Genomic DNA, 25,685 nt, shown 5'->3' on the forward strand with positions numbered 1-25,685 from the left:
AGTGGTACAATTCACCAATTTTAACAGCTATTTTTCATGCCTTACAAGTTTAAGTTAATAATATACACTTTTTAACACTAACTTTATTAGTGTCTGATATCTGCCTAAAAGTTACATTTCATCATCTGATATTTCTGACCAGAATTAAAGAATGATCATAGAATACACTTAAATTTGTAAAGTTTTTCTAGAGTATCCAATAATCTGAGAACAATCACAGTAAAATAGCCTAAGAAGCAAAGAGAAGAAAGGAAATTGAAAATAAATCCATGTGCTTAAAATACTTATTCCCACAGTAAATATTTGCCTTACATTTGCAGTATCACATTAAAAGATTATAAATGTCAGTTTCTTTGGAAACTAAATTGCCTAGGATTTAGATCAACCCGTTAATGGCATAAGTAATGTGCTCCATCAGCAATTTGAGGCATGAGCAGGAGAGTAATTGGGAAATAGTGAAGAATTATACAATTATATTCCATTTGTTAAGTCTAGCAAATTTGATGGATAACTGTTTACCTCTGAAATTGGTTTCTGAGAAATGAAAAGAACACAGGGAACATGGAGAAAAAATCAAATTAGACTTGGTTATGAGCTTTTCAAAAGACAGGGAACTTCTATTCAGAAAGCCAGGCCTATCCTGTGCCTTGTTATTTCAGAACCACAACTTGCAATATCCGAAATAACATGATTTGGAAACAATGGGTCTCCAACCTTTATAATATTATAGTTTTCTCAAAAGTTCCCTGACTGTCTTCTGATTCAAATCTTCCACTCATAAGAACCCATCTTCAGCATTTTCTTCCAGTTTTGCATCAGATCTTAAAAGCAGACGAGAAAGGCCTGGACACAATGTTCTGCCTCACACTTGTATTACCCAGGATTCTTCACTGCCTCCATGAGGTGTGAACAGGGCTGCCCGCTGTCCTCACTGACCTACCAGTGGCTTTCCTGTGACTCCCAGTCACAGTCCTCCACTCCACCACTGCAATCCGAAAGAAAACCAATTAACTTCCATTTTGCATTCTTCACACTTGTTTTCTATTTGACAGGAAAGACAATATAGTATAAGGCATCCATGAGAGTAAGCAACTGTCTAAAACTAAAGTTAAATCTGATGTCGACCTGGAAGAAAGCATAGAACCTTGTGAGATAAGTTATCTCAACTTTTGTCACCTCTCTCAGAGAGGCAAATCCCACTCTGACCTAATCCTAAAACAAATGACTATTTCAAAACCTCCAGGGAACAAGTTATTCTATATTAATTTCATTCAGAAAAAGCCTTCAGGAATCTGGGTTAGCCCAGCATCTTCCCTCAGTCTTCTTGTGATTATCTACAATTTCATTTCAGGCAAACCCTGCAATACGAACACCCAGGTCACCCTACACAGCTGCAGGAATTGTATGGGCTCCTAGGGCCTGTTGTGTCTGAGAGTGTCCCCAGGTACTGGGCTAGAATACTGGCTGATCTTTAGAAGTGAGGCACGTAGGCAGATTCCTGTGAACATTGAACTTGGAAAAGAATTTCCTCGAGGAAATCAGACAGAGAAGTCTGGGCAAATTGCAGTTTTCCGTGGGAATTTGGGTATGCAGAGGACTTAAAATTAGAGTTGGTTAGGGAAAGTCTGCATTTTATTTATTTAGTTAGTTATTTTGGTACTGGGGATTGAATACAGGCTTCTCTATCACTGAGCTACAGTCACAGCCCTTTTTATCTTTTATTTTGAAACAGGGCCTGGTTAAGTTGCTGAGGTTGGCCTCAAACTTGCAATTTTCCTGCTTCAGCCTCCTGAACCACTGGAATTACAGGTGTGCACCATGGTGGATTTTAAAGTTCAAAACACATTTGCTCACTGACCTAACCTGTTCACATCATTAAAATTACCCTTGTGTGTTCCCAAACTCTATTCTCTAGTAGACAGAAAGCTCAACCCCTCAAATTCACTTTGCCATTGAAATCTTGCTCTGGACTCAATTTTTAAATTCTGACTTTCTAAGACTTTTGTCTTAAAATACTTCAATTAGAAATAAATCTGTAATGTCTCACCATTGCCAGAAGTCTGACATGTTTGATGAGGATGATATTCTTGAACTCATTTCCAAGAAAACTTCTTTAAGGACACCCTGTGCCAAAGTGATCTGGCTCATTAGAGTAATGTTCTGGTAAACATCCCCCTTACATCTGGATATGTGAGCACTGAGGTTAATGAGTCTGGCAGCCCTTTTGTTGTTGTCCACCTTAATAGTGATGAAAACCTGGAACACGTCTAAGGACTAGAAAGAACTAAGTACTTTGAGTGGAAATTACATAACTAACAAAAGAAAAAGCAGTTTCTGGGATGGCTTAATGAGGGTGGGTCTTTGCAAACCCAAGTCTGGAATCATGTTAGGGATGTGGCAAACTGAGAGGATGCTCCCTGGATTCTTTGGCCACCACTCGTTTAGGCTTTTCTTTTTTTCTTGCTTCTCCCTTCCCTCAGGAATCCCAGAGATAGATGGGTCAGTGCTGCTTAATTTACCATTAGAATCTTTCATTCCTCCGAATGCGTTTGTTTATATTTGTGCTTGAAATACGAATGTGTTTAGTCTGCTAATATGTTTGTATTTTCCTCCCAATTGGAGATCACTTTGGATCTAAATGAGAAGCTGTGAGGTGCTCAAAACAAGTTTTCAATGCTTTCTGACACCTTAGATATTCTTGGGAGCAAGAAGAAAATACACCTAACTTATTTGGGAAGCAGTAGATCCTCTTCCAGCGACTACCTCTTCCCCTCCCTGGCCTGACACCTCTCATTACACATTTAAACAAATACTCATAAAATACTGAAAGTGTGTGAGCTCAGTACTAGTAAGAAGAACATTGTGGGTATTCTTTGCAGTTAACTTTAAGAAATTACAAAAATTTAAAGAATTTAGATTTTCAATGCCTTGAAAATAAAATTAAATTCTATAATGAATGAAATAAACACAAAGTTACTAAAAATCTTTCAAAATCCACTCAGCTTTTTTTCCACTTAACTTCAGAAAATAAGTTTTAACTTTCTTAATAAAAATAGATAATAGATATATGAAGGGAATAATATTACTTAAAATTAGATGTCCTCTGCATTATTTGTGCAAGGTCATAGTTGGGTGTTCAGAATAAATATTACGAATAGTTTCCAAAGTGAAATTAATGTTGTCATACTTTATAACAATAATTTGCAGCTTTAATCACCCATTTATGTTTTGGAGACCTCTAATTTTGTTTTCTGGGGAAAAAAAGAAAGAATAGAAGAAGTGTTCTGCTCTAAGAATAACCCATGGCCCTATCTTCACACAAAGCAAAGGTAAGCATCCACATCCAGGCCCATTAGTTAGATTTCCTAACAGTTTAGATATTGCCAAACCTGCTAAATTGACTCAAATCATATAATACAGCCTTTAAAACATAATACAGCCATTGTCCCCAACTGTTCTCTTTCCTCAAGTTCACTTATACTTTTTCAAAATTCCCTCTTTTTTATTACATATATGAGTCACCCTTTCTGGGAATAATCAGGAACAAAAGGGATTTGACAAATGAAACTGGATATTCTCATATTCTGCTAAAATATAAATTGGCACAAACTTTTGGGATGGCAACTGAGGAAATCCTATGTAAAATATTAAAAATGTGAAGAATTATGACTCAGAAATTCCATTTGTGCTGTTGTAATTAAACAAATGCAAATGTTCGGCCACAAAATATTTAACACATCATGTTTTCTTAAAAGAAAAAATATTGAAAGCAAACTCAACATCCTACAATGGGGGAATAAGTTTAGTAAATTGCTTGTAGTTCACAAAATTGAATAATATACAATCATTAAAAAGTTATAATGTAACATATCTAATGTTAGAGAATGATTTTCGAAAGGTTAACAAAATGAACATGTGTCAAAGGTTTTATTTAATCATTCATTAATGAGAGAACAGTATGATGTTTAAAACAGTCCAAAGAGCATTTGGGAACCAGACATTTATAGGCAATTTATTTATTTATTTATTTTTTATTTTTTTATTTTTTGGGGTGCTGGGGATTGAACCCAGGGCCTTGTGCTTACAAGACAAGCACTCTACCAACTGAGCTATCTCCCCAGCCCCTATAGGCAATTTAATACATGAATGTTAGAGTAAATTGCTGTATTAGAAACAAAATTGGAAAATATTCAAAAAAGCAATGAACTGCAACCTTTGGGATTATCACCACACACACACCACACACACACACACACACACACACACCACCTAAACCTCCCACCCAACAGGAATTATCTGCGTCTTGACTTGTCTCTGAGTTAGCCTCTCTATCTAGAGTTCTAAAATAGTCCACACAATGGAAAATCCAAGTTCAAAGCTGTAACCCCAGCCCGTTGTCTCTCTTGCTAATTTCTAGGTGTCAGATAATTTTTCTGACACTACCTCCTGGCAATGATCCATGCATTGCATGTGTTAAAACATACAAAGCACATAGAAAAGTACTTAGCACAGAGTAGTTATTAGCCACCGCCATTATCATCATCATCATCATCATCATCATATAGCTGTATTTTTTATTTTTGTTTATGAATTAAAAACTAGATACTTACAGAAGGAAAGGAGACAAAGTGAATAGCGGGGAAAGCTAGTTTCCAGATGCAGCCATATGAAATACATTAGAAGTTGTGAAAAAAAAAAAATCATCACAGGTCCGAGACTTTTCTAACACAGGGTATTGAAGTATTTTTGTCATTTCATTCTGTTTGTCTTAGAACATCGTGGGCTTGGGAGGTAAGAATCAACAACTTCTAGTGACAAAATTTAAAAGGTCTTGAACATTTGAGGCAAGACTGAGACCCACCAGGCAGCAGCAGGAAGCAGGGAGGTGGAGAGCTTTTTAGAATGCTTATTAACAGCAGCAAAGCAAATGAATTTGAAAGGAGCTCAATGGGGGATGATGAATAAGTTTCTCCATAGTTAGAAATGGAAAATGGAAATTAATTGTATAAGGCTCATAATTACTCTTTTAGGATTTATAAGATGTCACTTTCACTTGTTTTATTTAATGTATTGCTCCCATTATGTTATTTTAATAAATTTACAGCACATTAAAACAGTCCTCTCTCTTCCCCCCACTCTCTCCCCCTCTACACACACACACCACCTAACCCTCCCACCCAATAGCAATTATCTGCATCTTGACATATCTTTAAGTTAACCCCTGCATCTAGAGTTGCAAAATAGTCCAGGCAATGGAAAATTCAAGTTCAAAGCTGTAACCCCAGCATCCTCAGTCCTCCGATCTCTCTTTTCTCATAGGTTTTAGAGTCTTTTGTTCCTTTACTGCAATCATTTCAAGAACCCCCTTGGTTTGTACTTTGTAAGAGATTATAGGCTTACAATCTCTATTTCTCAATTTCCATTGTAAACATTAGTTACAAGAAATAATCCTCAGAGAAGTTTGGCTAAAGGTTAAGCAGAGTATTTACTCCAATTGTTCTTAACATTTTAGCAAAATAGTCTGTGAAGAATCTGATTAGCATTTTAAACCTCCTCTTCAGAAGAAAAGTGCACATATGCTTATATATACAACATTTTGCAAAGCCAGGAGGATTACTACTGGGCCACTGAAATCCCTCCACAAGAACTGCTGTTTTGGTCTTGTTTACTCAACCTTTTATTATGGAGAATTTCAAACACACACAAGAATAGACTGAATGGTATAATGAACCTTCAGGTGTGCATCACCCAACCTCCACAGCCATTGGTCCCATGCCAATTCCCTGTTCCCTTTATCTTATTAAGTCTGTCCTTAAATCAAGCTATGTCATCAAATTACCATACATCTGAGAGATATTTATTATACTGCTAGACAGACAGCTCTCAACAAATTATACTTAGGCTTGATTATAAGTTCCAGATGTCCTGATAAATATTCAAAGTGACCCCTAGGGAAACAAAATTGCGTTTGTACCTCTTAAACATTCATATTGAGGATGTTACATACGCCGTCCTGCCCCACCTTCCTGGGGCTCACACTACTGAACACTTTCTTTGGAGGAATCTAATAAGTACCATGAATCTCATCGTGGATCCTTTTTTCATGAAGTTTTTGGTAGAAAATTTAAGCAGTTATTGTAATTGTGAGTGCCACTGTTATTTTCATTATATTTAAATTCATTTCTGGCACATCAGTTGATTTGTGGTGTGATTATCATGTATCCTATCATTTCCTATCTTTGAAGGAATTGCTGGTAGCTTTCTCAATTTGTTCCATTTTCATGTTTGTGCAATTTTTTAAGAAAAATTTGATACATTGTTTTGCTTTCTTAACATTTTTGCTAAAATATAAAAACTTTATGCCCTTAAAATAGGCAAATGTTATAATATATAAATTATATTTCAATTTAAAAAGTGCATCTTAGGGAGAAGATATAGAAGGAAAAATCAGAATTCCTTTAGATTTCTTAATACTTAAATATTTTAAGTCTTTTCATTTAAATGTGATCTGATAGTATTTATGGATATTTCACTTACCCTCTCTGATTATAAGAAAGACTACTATTTAAAGTGATTATACTTGGGCTGGGGTTGTAGCTCACTGGTAGAGTGCTCACCTTGCATCTATCAGGCACTGGGTTTGATCCTCAGCACCATAAAAAAATATAATAAAGTTATTGTGTCCATCTACAACTAAAAAAATATTTTAAAATATAAATAAAGTGATCATACTAATTTTTCGCTATAAAAGCCAATATTGTTTTGCACTGTGCTCGTGAAAACAGTATAGTGTCTGGACTATACAGAGGCCAGACTTCCTGTTACTTGGTAATTACTAAAACATGGAAGAAATTCTAAATTTAGCGCCAAGTCATAATGCTAATTCTTTTGAGTTTGTGCTAAGGAATATTATGTTAAAGTATATGGTATATGTTCACAGATTGTTAATTTTATTCATTTATTCACATAATTTTTGATGTCCTATTGAGGAATCTCTAGTCAAAATATTCAGAAGACTGTCAAAGAAAATGAGGGAAAATGATGTTTCATTGGTACACGTGCTGTGATTTACTCAGAGAAGAGAAATGTCTAAACTTGTTATTTTCATTCTTGATGCCAAATCATGAAAAAGAGAAATGATAAATAGATTGGACAGATAGCAGAATTCTAAATAAAAGAAATTATATCAATTATGTGCCTGGTATTGGATTTCAGTTGCAGTCTCTGCTTAATCTAATAGAATCTAGGCCTCACCATGATTGAAGGAGCCAAAAACAAGCATTAAGACCCCTTCAAGGGTCTTCTGAATATTGGTCAGAGGTGATCTTCAGCCTCACTCAGCTGCTGGGGAACTAACTCTTGCTGCAGATTCAGTCTTGGTAACTGTATCATTATAGAATGCATATATTTCAGAACAGACATAGATGTTTCCAGAACTTTCTGATATCAGGTGGAAGTTTCTCTGTTGTTAAAAAATAAATTCTTGGGCTGGGATTGTAGCTCAATGGTAGAGCACTTGCCAAGCACATGTGAGGCTCTGGGCTCGATCCTTAGCACCATATAAAAAAATAAACAAATAAAATATAGGTATTGTGTTCATCTACAACTAAAAAATATATATTCAAAAAAAATTTAAATAAATAAATTCTACCTCACTAGACATTTTATAACTATTTATATAACATTTTAAAATTAAAGGCAAAAGCAAACGAGTTTCTTCAATTCACTGAAGAGTCTTTTATACCTTGCACACAGGCTTGGCTAGATCTGAGAAGATGAACTGAGACCAAACTTAGTGATCCAAGAAGGATATGGACAAGCAGCCCCTGTCCCCTGAAACCTACACCCCAACGTAGCAGGAAAGGGCAACCCTGAAAAGGAAAATGAGAGAGGCTGGGTAAGAAGTGCACATCAGGTAGAAATAGAGAAAATCGTAGAGGGTTGATTGTTGAAACTCAGGATACCATCTTTACCGCATCACAGGACACAGACCTGTAAACTCCAAACTGGAGACCTCTGGTACAAGCTACTGAGACTTGACAGTCACATTGGTTTGAACCTAGATAATTACTAACAGCATCTTACATAGAGTTTACTGCAGTCTCTATTCAGTGTGTAGGCTACAGACTAACCAAGATTACTTACCAGCAAAACATTATGATCTGCAGAAGATAAACATGTTCATAAATGCTTCCATCTTCTCAGAATATCTCGTGGATATTTCTTAATATTCCTTGCAATATTCATATTCAGAGGTATATTCCCAAGTTCTTGGTTGGTTTGTGAGTCATGCAGACCATTCATACAGTACACTGTGTTTGCATGTCGGGAACCCATTTCTTCAGTAACGCACTAGAAAAAACTTTAGAGTCTCACCCTAGCCCCCATAATCTTGTCAGAGATGAGCATGCCCCTTCATATAAGGCCAATTTTTCTGCCTCTTCCATATCCCATAACTCAACTATTGAGAAGTCCTTCTTTTTTTCACTTTTATGTCTTTAATTTCTCCACTTGCCTTTTCCTATTTTAAAAAAACAAAAGAAAAAAAGAAGAAGAGAAATAAAGAAAAGAAAAACAATCCGTTGCATTTCTGCCTTATCTCTGGCTGCTAAACAAAATACCATTAACTGGTCAGTTTAAAAAATAAACATTTGGTCTGGCTTTGGGGGGAATGTATAAGCAAGCTAATGTACAGAGTCACGCACATTTTGGAGGCTCAATTCCTGATAACTTATGATCCTGGTGACTGTCTAAAGCCAGTTTTATTGTCTTTTAAAAATATTAGTCCGGAGCTGGGGAGATAGCTCAGCTGGTAGAGCGCTTGTCTCGCAAGCGCAAGGCCCTGAGTTCGATCCCCAGTACCAAAAAAAAAAAAATATTAGTCCTACTTTTCTTCTTCGGAAAGTGATTCTCTTAAATCTCCGATTCTGGGGCTTTACTTAGGTGAACTTCAGCACAGCAGATCGGTCGCTTAAGTTTGTTTATTCAGTATTTAGTAGGAAACGTCTGTGTGCTGGGTTCTGTACTAGTTTCTGGGGCTACAGTAATGATCACAACAGTTCAAGGGGAGTCCGCAGTCTGGGAAAGGAAGTTTATCAGGAGGTAATAAGCGTGTTGAGGCCAATGTGTAGAGACCCATGTGCTATGTGAACTCTGTATTTACCCAAAACACTGCTCAGGGAAGGCTCCAATTTAAGTGGAAATTTGAGGGATGAGGGAAAATGCATTCCAGGTTGGTGAAACAGCCTGTGCAAAGGCTCCAAGAGAAACTGGAAGATTCTGATAACTAGAGAGGAAAATCAACGTGTACCATGAACATTTCTTGGGGAGGTGAACCAGGGCAAGGGCATTGACTGTGGTAAAGATTTCGGGTTGTATCTTAACAATAATAAGAAAATATTTTTACATATGCTTTTGTGCTTTTAAAAAAAATAACTTTTTTTAGTTATAGATGGAAAAATAAATAAATAAATAAATAAACATTTATTTCGTATAGTTTTGGAGATTAAAAGTTCAAGATCAGGATGCCAACAGGTTTGAGTCCTTGGTGAGGATCCTCTTCGTGGTTTATAGACAGTTGTCTGCTTGCTGTGTCCTGTCATAGCAGAAAAGAGAATGAGAGTGAGGGGACCAGTCCTATTATAGGCTCCACCCTCAGGACCTAATTACCTGTGGAAGGCCCCACCTCCTAACACCATCGCACTGTGAGTTGGGACTTCAGAATATGAATTTTAGAGGGACTCAAATATTCAGTCCATAACACTCTCCATCTATTCTCTACTCTCTCTTATCATAACCTCTCTCTCAAGATGGCACCTACTCTCACCATGTCTGTGACCTCATCTGCTGGATGATCCTCCATCTACTCCGCTGAGGCTGCCACCCCCACCACTCCTCCAAAGAACCATCAGTAATGTTGCTAAACTTTAAATTTTTTCAGGCTGCACCTCGCTTGTCCCCTTGGTTGTAAGTTCTGAGCCACATCCCTCCAGGACACTCTCCGTGCTCTAATCCTCCTGGCTTCTTCCAGTTTTCCCAGTTCTGGATTTTCGACTTGCCATTCTTCCTTGAACTAAGTCCACTACTAAGGGGCTTACTGCTAATTACAATCATTTTTATGCATAACTATCTTGTTTTTCCTCTATCCCCAGGGCTTGGCACACCAAAGCATTTAACATGTTGAATAACTATTTTAAGTTATAGCACTTTTAGCAGCAGTCATTATTCGGCATTTATTTTTTGAGCACTCTCCTGGTTCACAATTCTTCTATCTTTATGTATCCACTACCATAACTGCACATGAAATCTGAGAAAAGTGTTCTTTAAGCAAAAAGAGAATGGTGGTTTTACATGGTAACATAAGATTTAAAAAAAAATATATATATAATATATAATATATATATTAATATAATATATATATTATAATATATATAATATATATAATATAATATATATACATGTACCCTGAAATCTAAGAAATCCGTAGAAGAATCTATCTAATACAGCTCATATCCCAAACTCTCACTGCCTCCCTTTGGCTGCTTCAATCTAACTTCAATTCTTGATGCAAGTGGAATTCCAAACATTCAATCAACCAGGTCTCATCTACAAAACAAGAGCCAAACAAGAGGTCTACATGTGGTTCCTTAGTACTATTTTTTGGGAATTTTATCTCAAGATTTTGCTATTAAGTTGAGCAGCACTGGTTTATCTTCAGGTCCTTCAACCAAGAGCTTTCATTCTATTTTTGCTTCTCCCTGGTTTCTGCATGATGTTGAGCATTTCAACACAGTTTTCATGCACCCACTCATTCTTTCATTCATTTGCTCACCTAACAGGTCTCTTTTGAGCACTTTGTATTTGCAGAACATTGTGGTGGGTGCTATGGAGGAGACAATAATGTGTGAGATATCATTTAGTCCTCATCATAACTTGTAAAACAAATGAGAAAGGAAAAAGTCATTTGGGTACTTTAGGATGTAAATCAGTTTATAATCCAAAGATCTGCAGGAAAAGTGAAGTGCAGAAGAGAGGAAATCCTAAGAAGGAAAAACTACTCACATTAACTTTTCATTCTGAATGAACAGTCCTTCTCAAGGAAGGACTGAATCCTATTGGTGATGTGACCTTACAGTAATCCTTTATCACGGAGCAATGTAAAGAGCCTGAGAAAACTGATATTGAGTCTCAGGGCTGCTGCGTATTTCATTTGTATCTTTTGTGGAAATCACCTAATCTTTTCACATCTTCAGTTGCTTCTTCTGAAAAACATGGATAGTAATAAACTACTGTGTTTTACAAGATTTCTGTAATGTATATAGAGCAGTCTTTAAATTCTAATGAGCACATCCACGTGCTATTTCACACCCATACTCTGTTTTCTCATAGGATATTGTTAGGGCCAGCTTCCAATTCAGGGATTTCTCTTACAATATTATATATATTGAGTTTCAGGAAAAGTATTAATTAGCTTTTTTTATTTACTTGTTTCTTCTTCTGTAAACTAAGGGAAATAATATATATGTCTCCAGTCTCACAGGTTTGACATAGAGTCAGGAAAAGTCATATGTCCAAGATGCTTTAATAGGGTAAAAATAACCTGTAATTTATTAAGAAATAGAAAGAAACTTGTAGATATGTCAGTTCTAATGAGAATGTTTCCTTCTACAGCTACTCATATTTCCCCTGGAATCCCACCACCCTGACATAGTGCCATTAACATTTTGAGGGGCATCCTTTCATGAACACGTGCCTGTAAAGTCCTTTGCACACACTCTGCACAAGCAATTGTATTATTTCACACAAATGGACTTTAGCAATAAGTGGGGTTTTAAGAAACATAGTCACCTTCCCTTTATACTTGACCCCTCCCAAATGCAGCTTTTGATAGTCAATCCAAGCTGTATCTACTCTATGAAGGTGCTTCTATCATGCAACCCAAAGCTTTATGGCACTTTCTTCCTTCCTCAGCATGGAAGTGGGATTGCTTGGAAAGCCAGGCCTGACCAAGAAGCCTGGAGCAGGGGCTGCTCTCAGGTCCCAACTAGGGTGCCAAATTTGTTACCAAAAGCTCAATCCTTGTCCCTGATGCCAATTCAATAACAAGGACATGGTTTTGAGAAAAGGGAAAAAGTTCTATTGCTTTGCTAGCAAAAGAGAAATACAGAGGACTACTGTTCCAGAAGCTGTGATTCTCACTTTCTTCCTTCCTGTTACCTTTCCAAAATCAGGAACCAAGTTTTATCCCCACTTATGTCCCTGACATTTAATACCTGCCCCTAATACACACGTTGTAGATACTTGATAAAGAATGAATGAGTAAGCAAATGGATGAATGAATGAGGGAGGAAGGGAATTTAAGATGCACATAAAACATTTTTAAGTGCCTCTTTACTAAATTAGAAAGCATGTCATAACATTATTTTCATTATCTATATCCCAATTATATGTGCAGACAGGCCTCATTAGAACACATATAATTTTAAGATTTCACAAGCCTTTCATTTTGTATTTCATGTCAAATCCAAAATGTAAAGTTTGTGAAACTTCAATAATATGTTAATTGAGAATAATTCTTTTGCTTCTAAATCTTGTCAGAGGAAAATAGTGAATCAAACTTAATGGTGACTTCATGGGTTAATTTTGAGAAGAAAAATTATTGTACTGAGATCATAATACTTACTGGTGACATTCCTGCTATTTCATTCATCTCCAGAACAAAATCAGTCAGCCCAGATTAGCTGATGTCTTTATAAAGGAGAATTAACATGTAGCACTTCTAAATTTTAAGTAACATGGGAATCACTTGTGAATCGTGTTCAACTACAGATTTTGATTGAATTAGTTTGGGATAGGGAATGAGGTTCTTCATTTCTAATAGTATCCTGAGTTGTCCATTTTTTCTGGTCCAACCATAATCCTCTGAAAAGTAAGGCAATAAAGAATATGAAAATTGTTATAAATTTAATTTCCAATAACAATATCCAGAGTCTTAGATTACCATAAATTTGACCACTGCCAACTGAGGCCCTAATTATCAGATCTGCTATATGACAAGGAAGAATAAATTTATGTTTTGGCAATTAGGTAATAGCAACCCCAAATTAACTTGAAATTGCTTTGCCCAAATACTTATTACTAGTTCACTCACCCTTTTTATATCTTGAATGGTTTCTATGGAGAATTAATTTGAAGGTAGAAAGTCTTATAAAATTTGATTTTGAAAGATCACCTTTGCTACCAAAGCAAACAGTCCATCCATACAAGCGTGCTTTCAAAATATTAAATTTCACTGGAGAACAGGTGAAAAATATCATGTTCTGCATGCAGCATAAACTCCAGGGAGTACAAACTCAATGCTGGCATTTCAGTTCAGTTCATGAAAGATGATCCATCTGTAAGGAAAACTCCCCCTACCTAACGTGCGCACAAACTCTACCTTAAAGGAGGCAATGGACCCAGAAGTTAATTCAGGGAATATCAATACCTGAACAATATTGACTCTTCTAATTCATGAACTTGGGATATCTCCCCATTTCATTAGGTCTCCTTTCATTTCTCAACAATGTTTTATAATGTTCACTCTACAAATCATATATATATTTTATATTTTTTCTGTTTTTCATATTTTAAGATGCTATTATAAATGATTTTTTGATTTTAATATCCAATTGTCATTGCTAACACATTAAAGATACAATTAAACTTTATATACTGAACTTGCTAAACTTTTTAATAATCTATAGGAATTTCTGTGGATATGATCACATTGTCTGTACACAAAACCCATTATAACTATTCCTTTCCCATTTGATTTCCTTTATTCCTTCTACTTTCCTTGGACTGACTGAAAATCACAGTACAGTGCTGGAGAGAAATCGCTGAAAGTGGGCATCCTTACCTTCTTTCTGATCCTGTGGGAAAGCATTCACCACTAAGTATGTTGTTAGTGATGGGATTTTAATGTGACCTTAATCAGAAAATCCTGTCCTACTTCATTGAGAAAGCATTTTTAAATGTAGTAAAGGAGTGTTAAACTTTGTCAAGTGCTTACTCTGCATCTCTTGACATGATCATGTGGTTTTTCTCTTTTATTAATGTGGTAAATTACATAGATTTCCAAATATTAAATCAACCTTTCAGTCTTAATGTAAACCACACTTGCTCAGACCTTTCATAAACATATACACACATGAATGGATGCGCACACACACACACACACACACACACACACACACACACTGCTGGATTTTATTAGCTGAGTTTTCGTTATTTATTCTTGTTATTTGTTCATAGGAGACACATTATCCATTGAAACTGATTATCTTTAGTTTTTTCTTCCCCTTGCACTGTCTTTGTTTTTGGTATTGAAGTTATGCTGGCTTCTTGAAATTAATTGAAAAAAAAATTCTTCTATTCTGTTATCTGGAAGAGCTTGTGAAGATTAGTATGACGTCTTCATTAAAAATTTGTTTAAAGGCTAGGGATATGGCTCAGTGGTAGAGTGTTTACCTGGCATGTCTGAGGCCACAGGTTTGATCCCTAGCATCAAAAAAAAAAAAAAAAAAAAAAAAAAAAAAAAAAGATTGAATTTTGTAGTGAAGCAATCTGAGCCTGTGAGAAGATTTTTTTAACTATAAATTGAATTTCATTAACAAGTATAGCACTACTATTAAGTTTTCTGTGTTTTCCTAAGTCAGTGGCCATACTATTTATCTTTCAAGGAATTTATCCATTTTATTTAGGTTTTTATTTTTTAATTTGTTCCTCTTAGTTATCCATGACATTAGAATCTATTTTGACATATTTGTACAAACACAGAGTATATCTTATTCTAATTAGGATCCCAGTCTTGTGGATGTACAGGATGTTGAGATTCTCTGTGGCGTATTCATATATGTATATTTAGGTTTTTAAATTTATTTGCCCTTTTTTTTTCACACCACCCCCACTTTTTTATTTTCTTTTTTCTTTTATTTTTTTTGAGACAGGGTCTCCCTATGTTGTCCAGACTGGGCTTACACTGTGATTCTCCAGTCTCCGCCTCCCCAATAGCTGGAATTATTGCATGTACCACTATATCTAGCTTCAATTTCCCTTTTTTATCTTTTAAATATCTGTCAGACCTATAGAAATCTTTCCTTATTCATTACCACTATCGCTAATTTTGCATTTTCTTTTTCTTATCTCAATGAGTCTAGAAAATGCTTTATCAATTTAATTGATTTTTTTATAGACTGAGTATTCGTTGTTGTTATTTTACTTTCTGTATTGCGTGTCCTTTTTATTTCACTTATTTATGCTCTTATCTTTATTTCTTTCTTCTGTTCACTTTGGGCTTAATTTCTTCCTCTTTTTCTAACTTCTTAAGCACAAATCATTGATTTGAGATTTTTTTCTACTATAACATTTAAAACTCTAAATTTTCCTTTAGTCATTAATGGAGCAGTAACCACAAATTTTCAACGTCCCTAATTTTTACTTTCATTCAGTTCTTAATTTATAATTGCTCTGTGGTTTCTTTGACACATGGATTATTTGTAAATTTGGTGTTTAATTGTCAAATATGTAGGCACTTTCTAGTGTCTCTGTTTTCTTTCTAAATTCTTCTATGGTCAGAGAATGTAATCCACAATATTTCAAATTTAAATTTGAATTTATCAGTTCTTGTTTTATGGTCCAGATTATGGTTAATTTTGGTGACAATTTAATGCATACTTGAAAAGGAAGTTTATTGTGTTGTTCTTGGGTGGAGTTCTATAAACCTCAATTATATCATTTTGAGAGCATTATTCAATTCTGTCAGTTTTGGGGTTTTGGTTCACGTATTTTGAAGCAGTGTTATTGGGTCCATTCATATTTAATACTGTTTTATCTTCTGGATGAAGTTTCCCTTTACCATTATGAAAGGACCCATTTGATCCCTGACAATCTTCCTTCTGAAGTCCACTTTGTCTGTTATTAGGGTAGCCATTGCAGCTTTCTTATACATCATATCCCCATGGTCTGTATTTCCATCCTTTCGCTCTAATATGTATCTTTAAATTAAAATGGGTTTCTTGTAGACAGAATATAATTGAGTCTTATTTTTTGTAAATAATACTCACCTTTATTGGAGAACATAACTTTTGTTTTCCCAAGGATTTACTGTTCCATATCTTCTTTCCTTCCTTCTGTGGACCTGATTTTGAGTTTCAGTTCATTTAATTTTCCTTCCACCTGAAGAATTTTCTTCAATATTTCTTGAAATGCAGGTTTGTACAGCAGACAACTGATCTTCTTAGCTTTTGTGTCTGAGGGGGAAAAAGGGGTTTGACTTGTTTTAGTTTTTGAAGACTATGTTTTGCCGGTCAAAGAACTCTGTATAGATATATTTTTCTATCAGGGCTATAAGGTGGTTTGCATCGTTTCCGACCAGAGTCTGCAGTTATACTAATCTTGTAGTGGCTTTTAAGAATTTGATTATACCTTGCTATGGGCCTGAAAGTGTGAAAGTACAAATATATAGATGATTATTCTTGTTGAGGTTTGTCGAGCTTCTTGAATTTGAGGAGGGGGATATTTTACAATTTTCATAAAATTTGGAAAAATTTGAAACAATTATTTCTTCAATTATTTTTCTGCCCCTCTTCCAACTATAGTATCCTCCTTTGGCTCCATATGTTAGACTCTCTAATATTGTTCCATAGGTCATTAAGGCTGTGCTTTTTTTTTTTTTTTTTTTTTCCAATTGTTTTCTGTAGTTACTTTTGGACAAATTCTATTTTCCTATCTTCAATTTCACTAATTTTTTCTTTCACCATGTCTAATCTGCTATTAAATCCCTTCAGCAGAATTTTTTTTCTAGTATTAGGGTATTTTTAATTTCTGGAAGTTCCATTTTTGCTTTCCTCTTTTCTCCTTATATCAAGTTTCTATTTTTCTCTTAAAATATAGTTACAATTCTTTTTCTAATTATCGTGTCTAATAATTTCATTATCTCTGTTATCTACAGTCTATTTCTCTTAGAAATATTTGACCCTGGCATGCATCACATTTCCTACTTCTTGGTAAGACAAGCAAATTGTTATCAAATGCTGAATTTTGTCATTATTAGGTTGTTGAGTATCTAGAGTTTCTTGTCTTCCTTTAAAGAGAAGTTCCTTGTTTTAGAAAGCATTAGTGCTTTATTTTAATAATTTTCTAGAATGATTCTGGTGTTGAATTTAGCCCAGGCCTACTACTAAGGCATTACCACACTAAGATATCTATTGAATGCCTTGGGTGATCACTAAGGGATCTCCATTTCTCCTGGCCAAAGCTCAAACATTGCCTTTTCCTGTGAAAATTCTGGAAATTGTTTTTACAACATCCTAGAGACACCTTGTGGGGTGTCACTCTACACAAATGTAGCATAGGACTTAGCAAAGATCCCTATGCAGATTCCTTCTTATGTGTAGTTTCCCCTTTTCCAGAACTCTGTCCCACAACTTCCAGCAATCTCAGCTTTCTTCAGCTTTGATCTTCAACTCAGTGAGGCTACCAGGGATTTTGGATGCCTCTCCTAGTCTGGAATTTGCCTTTTGGATAAAAGTTAAGAGCTTAGGATCTGTTTCTCTTCCACTGAGGATAACCAACTTATGTGGCCTGTTGTTCAATATCTGAAAATGGTTGTTACACACTTTGTCCACTTTTCTAATTCATTATAGGGAAAAGTTTGGTCTGTTCTTTCTGTTTCATCATGTCTACAAGTGGAAATTTGGAATAGTTTTCCATGAATGACATTGTGAGTTGAGGCAATGTATAAAGAGGTCCAGATGATAAAGTATGGCACATTATTGAGGTAAGGGCCGTGCTCTCCATTTCTGAGAAACAGTTATGGCTCTACCCAGTAAGGACTGCAGGGAAGTTTTATCACTTCAATGGTTTTCCGTCTTTGGGATTGAGCAGACAACACCACCCTGCTCGGGGCGGCATCTTTCCAGAGGGAAACATGGAAGGCATATCAAGGAATATTAAACCCTCAGAAGTTGATATCTGGGCAATTGCCTAGCAGAAGAATGGTAATAAATAGTAGCTAGAGGACAAAATAGTGGATGACCCTCAATATAAATTCTTGCCTTGTGAACCAGGAAGGGGAAACCTGGCAAATGACTGACTTAGCAGGCTACATAGATTCCCAAACTCTGACTTCCAAAGTTTCAGCTCTAGCAACAATGGTAAAACTGCAATTCTCATCACACAAAATATTCAAACATATTTATTGATCATTTTTTGTGAACAAAGGTAAAGGTCCTTCTCCTTGAAGACCTCCAAGGCAACCTAGTAATACAACTAACTGCATTAATTCTAGGGTTATAAGAGTATGTTCAGGGTATAATGAGAGCACAAGGAGGAAACACTGCTGTTGGGATGGCCCACAAACCTATAGCATTCAAAACAGATCTTCCACTATAATAGTACCATCTTCCAAAGGGGTTACCCAGCCAGAAAAGATACAGTTCATTTTCTTTACCAATGAGGTAGAGATAGCAGTCTACTAAATTGGTTTTCTGTTGTTGCTGTTGTTACTTTTTATCTTTAATACAGTACATTATCTTTTTCCAGTGTGAAAGACCAACCAATGAAGAGTTTTCCAGTATGCTCAGCAGAATGATGCTGATACAGATACATTTCAATGCTCTGTCTGGTTACTGGACTCCTCTACTTCTTGAATACAAATCTTTCATAATTCCAAGAGTGAAGTTTTTTAAAGCAAAAAGAGAACATGGTCAACCTCAAAGGAAATTCAATACAAAATTAAAACAGAAAAGAAATTCAGGAGCAGTTGTAATACATTTTTAATAAGACCCTAGAAAGTACAGAATTGAACCCAGTAGCAAACTTGAACAATCCAAATGGCCCGATATGAGTCATTTGAATAAATCGAACAAGTTTCCGCACAGCTATCATCTAGACTCCATGGCCCACGACACATCTGCTTCTTTATGGAGGTATACTATTAGAAAAGACACACAAAATTTCACTCTGTAGACTATTCCCCATCTACCCTATCTCAAATTACAAAACACCTCTCCCCAGCCCCTATACAATAAGTGTAAGTGCGTGTGTGCCCATGTGTATGAACAGCTGGAAGTAGAGGTTGCTGCTTTGATTTACTCAGCAGGTATTGATCTATCTGCTAAACATGTTAACCTCAGTGGGAATTCAAAGCACAATATTAATTCCCTCCCTAAATAATGGTTTCCAGCATATGAAAGAGCAGAACTCAGCAGCAAAGAGGATGTATTACTTATAATGGGAGCTAGAAATATCCCTCAGGCAGTAAGATTCAAGCCATGCTTCTTCTCACCTCGAATAGATTTCCAACTCGATTTTGTCATGCACAGAATTGTGCTGTGCAGCACATCCTGTGCAGAAAACACCGATGACAGTTGAAAGGTCAGCAGTTTTCCAGGGAACAAAGGACTGTGCTACTTGAGATGATCTCACTAGCAACAGAATTGGTTAAGAGCCTAAAACAAAAAATTTTAATTAAAAACTGAATAATTATGTTTCCATAAGCAGAGACTAAGGAAAGCCCGCAGGGAGGGGAGTTTTCTTCCACCATGCCTCTGGAGGACATATATTTGAACATGCCCAAAATAGAAAAGGCAAATTGGAATACATATGCTTTAAATAGATGAAGCTCCTGTTAAATATGAGGAGAAACAGCATTTCAGCAGGGCTTTATTTACTTCATTTCTTCCAGGATGTCAAAATGCTGTCTGTGGAAGTTCTGCAGTCATGAAGTCCTTCCTACACTCTTCCTTCATCTTGTATTCAGCAAAAAATAAGAAAATTATTTTTGTATTATGCTAAGTGAAAGAACTGAGCTTCAAATGAGTACCTACTGCATAGTTCCATTTATGTGACATTTAGGTAAAGGCAAAAACATAGGAACAGAGGACAGTTAAGTGGTTGCCTAGGGTTGGAGGGAGGAGAGTCTGAACACACAGGGGTAGTTTAAAGGTATTAGGTGGGATGTTCAAATCGTTCTTTCTCTTGTCTGTAGGACTGGTTACAAGAATCTATGCATGTGTACACTCTCATAGAATTGTACATACCCCCAAAATTGAATTTTTACTGTACTGGAAGAGTTAACTTTAAAAATTATTTGAGTGCCTATTTTGTACAAATACGACAGTAAGATTCTACTTGTTTTAAAGATGCCGATATTCAGCATCTCATCTACAGTCATCACCAGCATCATTACAACATTCATCATCAGAGCTTTATTAGAGCGTTATTATTTCCAGTGTCAATACAGCATTGTTACTTCAGTGCCACCTAGGCTCCCTAAGCTTCTTACCTAAGTAATACAACCCAAATAAAGCAATTCATGGCTGCTGTGAGGCACCCACTCTTCCCATGTCCGGGACCTCATCCCCTCTCTCTAGCATTAGGGGCCACTATTTTTAAATACATAACTAGAAAGATACATAAATAGTAAAATTTTTTTTCTCTTACATAAATTTATGGTATGACTCACCATAAATTATTTTTCCTTCATTATTTTTTCATTAAAATAATAATGAGAAATTGTAAGAAAAATTATTTGTTCATTTTCAAAAAAAATTTTAGTTGTAGATGGTCCCAATACCTTTATTTTATTTATTTATTTTTATGTGATGCTGAGGATCAAACCCAGTGCCTCACATGTGCCAGGCAAATGCTCTATCACTGAGCTACAACTCCAGTCCTTATTTGCTCATTTTGAGACAGTATTTGCCTTGTCACTGGTTATCGATGATGCCATGATGTAAGAGTCTAAAGTCAACTTACATAGATTGCTCCTTTCCTTGTTCTCTTTGGTTTCCTTCCCTTTTGCCATTTTCAAGTTGTTAATGAAGGCTACAGTGGCATTCTATTTTTGAGCATGTACTGTTGAAACAGAGTGTTGTCTTGAACTTCAGCGTCAACATCAGAGAGTAAAGACTTCCCACTGGAGGTTACTGGGGATCCAGACAGCCATCCACAGGCCTTTCGAAAGCTCTACTCGACACCCTTGTCTGAAGCAAGCCATTTCTATTAGGCTGTGTTGCTGGGAATGGGAGTGTCCACACCATTTCTTCTTCGAGATTTTTAAGTCCTGTGTTAGTAGCAAATACACAGTAGGGAAAGAACCATCCTCTCGTGAAGTGTCTTGGGAGCTCACACTAGGAATCTCTGGACATTTGCCATACTGGCTCCTAGTGCTAAATATTTGCATCTCTACCTTTGAGAACAGTAAGCTCCTACCTCCTCCTATTTGTCCCCCATCCCCTATTATCTTATCCTTCTCTACCACTGTGACTCTATTTGCCCCCCTCTATCAAGAACAGCTTCTATGAAGGCTTCTGACCTCTGTTTACTAGTTTCCTAGTCCTGGACATTTGACTGAGCTTCTCTAAGATTTCTCTCTGGAGACTTTGCTTACATTTCCCATCTTGCACTGATGGAAAGTGAACCTCATTTTAATTCCAGATCCTCAGTCATACTTTCCAAAGGAAGCATCTTCAATGACTTCTTAGATATCCTTCCAGAGCTTTCCCTGTATATGTCTGCTCCATACAACAGGTAAATCCCATTTATAAATAGAAACATATTATCCATATTTCTAAATAACTATCTTTTAATAGCAGCATAATTGACATGTACCATAACTTACTAATCAGACATTTATTTATTGAATTTAAGTTGTTTCCTTTTTGATGTTGTTATCGTAAACTATGCTGCAGTGAACGTTTTTGCACTTCTGTATTTTTGCAGACTGATGCAAATATAATAGTTGAAAAAATTTGAAATGGAATTAACTGCTGGCTTAACACTTTTTCTTTATTCTTCATCACAGATTTCATTAAATTGCCTCCCTGAAATGTGGTATCAATTTATATTCCCACCAAAGGATGTGAGAGCTCCTAATTCAAATACCTACATCCGGCCCATGTCTTATCAAACTGTTAAATCTTTACTTCTATGATTTCTTTTTAAATCCATGAATGGTAAATCTCATTATTGATTTAAGTTGTTTCATTTAAGTAACAGTAGCCTATGGCCAACCATGTTTCAGTTACCCCGAGTCAACCCTGCTTTCCAACCTTCAGTTACCAATGATAAATCACAGACTGGAAATATTAAATGTAAAATTTTAGAAATGGACAATTTGTATATTTTTAAATAATTTTTATAGTATAATTGTTCTACCTTATTACTTATTGTTGTTGGTCTCTTGTACCTAATTTAAAATTAAACTTTTCCCATAGTTATGTGTATACAGGAAAAGATATGATATATATATTTGGTTCTATTCTATTCATAGTCTCAAGTATTCTTTGGGAATTTTGGAACATATCCACTTTAGATTAGGGGGACTACTTATATAAGTGAGATCCAGATCTTTATGTATGATTTTGGTGAATTTGTATCTTTTTCTGGGAACCATATTTTTTGCCCCTTCTAGGATTGATTGAGATTTTGACATGAGGCCCTCAGAAAATCGATCAAAGGGTGGGGGTGTGAGCTCTTTTCTGCCTCCTCAAGCCCTAAAAAGACCCACCACCATTCCACTCTTACAGCTGATCTCCAGGACAGGAGCAAGGGTCACTTCCAGGTAAGGCTAGACACCTTTCCTTCACTACCACCAGGAATTTGGCAATGGACCTCTCTACTCTCAGATTCCCCAGGCTAAAAGAGGGAAACTGTCCCAGCATCACCCCCAACCAACTACCCAGAGCAAGTCAGGGGCGGCCCTTCAGTCTCCACTGCCTCTAGCTCCATGGCCTATCCCTGCTTCTTGTTTCCCTCCCCCAGGATTGAGCCTTCATCTAGCCTGGCAGAGATAATGGAAACTTCATTCAGTCTATTCATTTTGCTGTGACCACTTTGTTGAACCAACAGGACTGTGACTGTTATCCAAACACAGCTTTGTTTTTATTTCCCCCATCCTTTAAACTCCAGTCTGCGTTGGTGATCTCCACCAGGATAAACATTCTGGCAGGGCTTTGGATGTTAGGGTTTCTCTTTTGTATTATCTTTATTACTGCAGTCACTTCCTGTCATAAGTGCCATCATTTTTTCATCTTCAGAGTGTCCAGTCCTGTAATAGAACTGCGCCCCATTGAAGGCTTCTCTTCTTCCCGCCCTGCTTGGGCTGCTTCAGCAGAGGAGGCGGAGAGTGGTGTGGTCCTGCTGGTCTGACCTCCCTCTTGCCTCCTCCATGGCTCCCTCATGCTCTTCACCCCAATAAGAGCACATGCTCAGGCAGGGAGAAGATACCAGGGGCACCTCAGCTGGGTGGCTTTGTGCTCTCAGGAGCTGACACTTGTTTCCAGCTGGCTTTCAGAGGTGTTCTCCTCCTGGGGCTCTTCCACAGTACCCCTAAGTCCCTTCCTTGCCCCGGGAAGATGCAGCTCTGCCGAACTCTTTCCCCAGGTCTTCCACCTTCTCAGTCCTGGGCCACACACTGCAAGCCCTGCCTAGCTTCCCTTCCTGGGGGAACAGTGTGCACCCTGGTGACAGGTGGGTCCCCAAGCAGCAGCACCCACCCAGGAGTGAGCTGCTGCATTCTCTCCTTCAAGATCTCCCAGGTGGGAGTGTGGCCACCACCACGGTCTGCTTTAGTTGTCTCCACGAGGTCTCATGCACCAGTCCTGGGTGTCTCCAGTGACCCCAAATGGAGTCCAGAAATCCCTATCCAGCCAAGTTTGAGGAGAGGATGCAATATCAAATATTTTAAAACACATGAGCTTTAGCTAAAGTGAAAAAAATAGGTGTGGGGTTCAGGACATGCCGCTCCAAAATATGGTACCTGGCATTTGAGAAAATAGCCGAAATAGGAAGGACTCTCTGGCCTTCTCCCACTTTTCTCCCTGGAATACTCTGATCTTCCTCCTATCATAAGACTCTCATTGGAAAGATACCCTCCTACAGCAGAGGAAAACATCCTGACCTCTAAAGCATTATGGATACAGGGAAGAATCTGCACAAACAAGCCTGGTCAAGTTTCCCCACTTTATCACCATCAGAAAATACTCCCCTGTGTTCACACTTGAAACTTACCAACTTTTCATATTTAGCAGAAAAATGCACAATTTCCCTATTTATTTGGGCCTCCATTTCTGAAGGCTCCTATTGAAACCAAGCTCTTGCTCAATTGGCCACAACTTTCTGCTAGGCATTTACTAAAAACGTTTACAATTGTATATATATCTTTGCAACTCAGGAGCATCCCTCAAGGACCCAAAATGTAACCATCAAAAGAATGAACCAGCCCAGGCACTTGTCAACAGATGAAAGGATTAAAAACACAGCACAGATGCACAATGGAGTTTTACACATCTGTAAAGAAGAATAAAATTATGACATTTGCAGAAAAATGGATGGGAGGGAGAACATCACATTAAGTGAAATAGACTCGGAAAGACAAGGATAGTGTATTCATTCTCATATCTGGAAGCTAGAGAGAAAAAGTGGGGTGGAGACTTCATGAAAGTATAGAAGGGAGACCAGTCCAGTAGAGGATGGGGAGGGGAGAAGGGAGGGAAAGGGGAGGAAATGGGGAATGAAACTGGCCAAATTATGTAACTGCATATACAAATATATAGCAATGAATTCCACCATTTTGTTTTTTTTTTTTTTTTTTTTTTTTTTTTTTGCAGTACTGGGGATTGAACCCAGGGCCTTGTGCTTGCAAGGCAAGCACTCTACCAATTGAGCTATATCGCCAGCTACCATTTTGTGTAAATATAATGCATTAAAAAAAAAAAAAAGACCTCTGTCTCCCAGACTCCATAGGACAGAATCCTAACTTTGATAATTGCCGATCAACACATGCCATAATCTCATGTACACTGTACCTTTTACTTCTGACTCTACTGAGTCCCTGTACACCCCCTCCCACTAAAACACCCAAATCTGAATGGAGTTAAGCACTTTTCCCTACTAGTAGGCATTTTAAAATAATTTCTTCATTCCTAATTATCATGTATGATCTACAGGACATTTCCTGGAGGCACCTTAAATTTTGATGTTAGGATGGCCCTAAGCTGATGAAACTAAAAATCTAAGACCAAAGGAATGTTAGATTCAGGACTGGGAGCTTCATAGACTAAAATCAGGAGTGAAGGTGCTGACCATGAAATTACAATAGAGTGCTAACACAGTACAAACCTTGAAAAATGCCAACCGTGTCCAATCAAGACCTAAGACATTATCAAACTCATTAACTCCAAAAACCCTAAAAAGCCCTCTGCATTGGCCAATCTGGGAGACAGACTTGAGCCTATTTCCTATCTCCTTGTCATTTAACCTTCAATAAAGCTCTTTCTGCAAAATCTGGTGTTAGAGTGTCAGCTTCTATGTATATCAGGCAGTGAGCCCTTGCTCAGTATAACTGTGACATATAGAACCTACATTAAATGAATTTACATGCTTTGTTATAGGTGCCTCAGCCCTGATGCTAGTGATGAGAAGAAATGACATGTCTTTTCCTCTAAACAGTTTTTACTTAGTAACTTCTGTAGCAGGGGAAGGAGCTGGGCTTCATTTCAATTTCAGGGGTTACAGGCATTCGTTTTAAAGGAAGATGAAGGAGTAGTGGTGTGGGGGAGCAACCAGGAGCTGGAGGAGAGTCGGGGGAGGGAAAATTACAAAGAGCAGGTAAGATTATTGTGCACAGGCAAAAGGGG

At 37.0% G+C, this 25,685-nt stretch overlaps 1 long non-coding RNA gene across 1 annotated transcript; it reads right to left on the reverse strand.

The window, feature by feature from the left end:
* Positions 1–9,456: 9,456 nt before the first annotated feature.
* On the reverse strand, positions 9,457–19,482 carry LOC124989574 (uncharacterized). The gene is made up of 4 exons (XR_007109584.1): positions 19,331–19,482; positions 16,107–16,292; positions 12,683–12,921; positions 9,457–9,595 (listed from the first exon to the last, which is right to left on the reverse strand). It is a non-coding gene; the product is annotated as an uncharacterized LOC124989574 (long non-coding RNA).
* Between the last annotated feature and the right edge of the window lie 6,203 nt (positions 19,483–25,685).

This window comes from Sciurus carolinensis, chromosome 7, assembly GCF_902686445.1.
Source record: "Sciurus carolinensis chromosome 7, mSciCar1.2, whole genome shotgun sequence".
In the NCBI taxonomy this organism is placed as follows: domain Eukaryota; kingdom Metazoa; phylum Chordata; class Mammalia; order Rodentia; family Sciuridae; genus Sciurus; species Sciurus carolinensis.